Here is a 3486-nt window from a genome sequence, read left to right on the forward strand (position 1 = left end):
GTGCCCAACGTCACCTGGGGCCCGAAATCTGGAAGCAGAAAGTCCTTGACCCGAGTCAGCGGAGAGAAAATCGTCACCTGCTTGGGCACAAACATGCCTGGGGACTGCGTCACTGTTTGTCAAGTGGATCAGCTAATAGTTGTTCAGCGGGCCTTCAAAGCCCCACGGTAAGGCTGCTCCTAAGTTCTGTCAATGCACTGCCGTGCAGAGGCCTTGGACTTTAGCTCTCGAGTGTGCTAAAAGCATTTTGAACCTGCCGACTGACTCTAGGATGGACGCTTTTAAACTGCAGAGGAAAAAACACTCCCTTCACTCTCAACCACCTTGGTAACCCCACCTCTACCTTTGTGTTGCAGCCCCTTGTTGCTTTCTGGCTTCCCTTGCTTGGGAAACTGGCCAGGGCAGGGCTTCTCGTTTCACCTAGTGACCGACCTACTGATCACCTCTGTAGGGACCTTGCATCCAGTGCTGTATACTGACCCTGTCTTCTCATTTTCAGGCACCTAGCACCAGCTTATGTATTTGTTTACTTAGCATTCCAGGGCATGCTCCCACCAGAACACAAGTCCCCAGAAGGCAAGAGACGTGTCTGTTCTCTTCACTGCTTTGCATCCAGTCCTTGAGAAAGTTATCAAACAAGTGAACAAATGAAGGAAGCAATGATTTCCTCCATCTTACAAAAGATATTATACTGAAAATTAGGGAGCAGCAATAAGCTAGTCACATTCAACAGCCGTCAGGGACAGAGCTGTTAACCCAGGGACAGAGTATTAACCCTTCTACTCTGTGGCTCACAATCTGGGATTCTTTCTCTCTTTTGAACTTGGTTCCATGGAACACTGCTCTTCAGTTTGGCAGCTAAGGCAACTCTCTTGTCTCCCTTCCTGCTGGCTCGATGGGCACCTTCCGTGCTGCTCGTTCCTATGAGGACAATTAGGATTTTGCAAAGTTAAGTCCTTTTTACCCAGGTTCTTACTGAGTTTGCCTTACAACTTCCTTTTGAAAAGTAAAGGGGCCTGGATGTGACACTATTATATTTTTAAATATTTTAGATATAAGTGATTTTGAGCATTTAGTGTATATTTATATGCAAGTAAAAGCAATAAGCATAAAACTCCTAGATTCAAATTCACTAGTTTACTCAGTCTATTTCATAACTATTTAATAATTAAAACTATGCCGTATGCAGTTGCCCATTCTTTTTTATATACTACACTTAAAACAGCTTTCTGATAACATTAAAACTAACAGTTTCAGGAGCTGTGTGTATTTCGGTGTAAGAGTATGTCATGATTTTCTGTAATCCATTTCCTATTATGGATCATTGAGATTACTCTCTTTGTTTATTCGATTTTTCAGGCTTCTGTCTTTGAATCCATGGGTTTCTGTTACTGCATTAACTTTTCCCTACTTTTGCACAATCAACCAAAGTGTGAATTATTCTTTAGGTTCTTACTGAAAACAGTGCAAATGAGCTTGAAAATCCTGGGACTACAACGCGAAGCTTTTCTTTGGATCAGTCACTACTGAAGATTTCACTCATATGCATTTTCAGTCTTTGAAGCTGAGTGGAGGTGGAAACATGTAGGAGGTGGACAGGAAACATTGGTCAATTTGAGAGCAAATAGATGCTTGGGGAGTGTGTTTACATTCTGTTCCACGTGTGGGATTCTGGCCTTTGTAGCCAGGGGGATAAAAAGGCAGGACTGGCTTTCGTGGCGCCTGAGGACCTCTGTGCTTTAATGACACAGGCACAAGTTGTCCTGGGTGCTGGTCAGCATGACTCAGCTATAGAAACATAGCAGTTCTGCAGGGCCGGGACCAGCTCTTCCTCCCAAATTCTGTGGAGAAAGAAAGGCCTGCAAGGTCTCTGGTCTAAGAAAGAACTCTATGTTCAGAGTGGCTGGACCAAGTGGGATATTCCAGCCATAATTCTGGCTGGGGTGATGCCCTCGCTGCATACCTACCATACTTGCAAAGCTCAGACTGATGCCCTGTGTCTCCCTCTAACCTTGCATAATCGCTATCATTGACTGGGTACCTTCTATACACCAACTACTAAGACAGGCACTGTCAGTCCTCAAAACACGACCTCAAGGTTGGTATTGTTGGCTATGTTAACAATGAAGTTCATAAACATTAAGAGAGCTGCCCAAATCACACAAAGATGACATTTAAAAGTGGTGGTTAACTTCAAAGCCCATGCATTATTGTATACCTCTGTTCTGCAGCATACAGGTCTGTTTTTGTGCCAAATCCATGATTCTTGGAATAGTCATCATGAACTATATTATATTAAAATTATCCATCCATCAATACTACTACTTATGAACGATTCAATGAGCCCTAACCTTGTGTCAGGCTGTCAACTAGCTTCCACTGGAGACACTTAAATAGACTATATTCCCTGTCTCAAAAGCAGTTGAAAGGAAGAAACCACAAGCAGCACCAAGCACTATTTCAGCCTCTACAGTTAGGACCTGGATTGCTTTACTCACCACAAGGACTAGCTGATTGTAGAAACTCAGTACATATTTATAGAACAGAAGAAATGAAGAGTGAGTGATGTGCTGGGCATGGTGGCACATACTTTTCTTTTATTCCAGCACTCAGGAGGCAGAGACAAGTGAATCTCTATGACATCCAGGCCAGTCTTGTCTATATAGTGAGTTCCAGGCCAGCTGGGGCTACAGGGAGATCCTGTCTCAAAAGATCAGGGGAGAGAGACACAGAAAGAGAGAGAAAATAAAGCATGCAAGAGCTAGTCTTAAGATATTAAAGCTATTCTTAGGTTTAGTTTGTATTTGCTGTTTAATTTTTGGGATCTATGTTTAATCTTTGTGATGCATCCTTACCTGTAAAAGAAGTATAAGACCATTAAACTGATAAGAACAAGTATTACACTTGATCTTAGCCAAAAGACTGAGAAGTATAACTCTCACCCCCTCAATAAAGAAGTTTCTTTTTGTAATAGATGGAGACTATTACAGAGATTCATAACTGCTCAAAATCTAGAGAATAGTTGATTGTGGGGTGCTCAGTCCCAACTGATACATCTTAAAGTCAAAATGTCCTTGGGCCTCTTAGCAACGTACTCTGTTCCAAAGGCCAAAAATGTCAAAAGTATTTGGGAGCCTGTATCTAATCCTTACAAGATTTTAGGCTTAGCTCTTCAGAGGGGGGAATGATAAAGTAGCAAAAAGTCCCATAAGTTTAACTGGTCAAGACTATAAAATCCCTAGTCTATCTGTTGGAGGACCCACCTTTCCAATCTCACTGGTCAATCACCTGGTGATAGAACCACTCCTAGGAAGGTAGGTTCACCTTAAGTTATGCTAAATAGATGGGCGGAATACCTGGTGTGTAATGAGATAGTGAATTTTTCCTGTCTGGAATCCTGCCTTGTTAAACAGAACTCCATAGAACATCTGACCAGCCATAGTCATGTAGGTCTCCGTAAGTCTGTCCACTTTCTGTCGTTTGGGT

The 3486-nt window shown here is 42.5% G+C and overlaps 1 pseudogene; it reads right to left on the bottom strand.

Moving 5' to 3' along the window:
- Window positions 1-2818: 2818 nt before the first annotated feature.
- On the bottom strand, window positions 2819-2934 carry LOC115072422 (annotated as a pseudogene).
- Between the last annotated feature and the right edge of the window lie 552 nt (window positions 2935-3486).

Source organism: Nannospalax galili, unplaced genomic scaffold (genome assembly GCF_000622305.1).
Source record: "Nannospalax galili isolate Female #2095 unplaced genomic scaffold, S.galili_v1.0 scaffold380, whole genome shotgun sequence".
Classification (NCBI taxonomy): Eukaryota; Metazoa; Chordata; class Mammalia; order Rodentia; family Spalacidae; genus Nannospalax; species Nannospalax galili.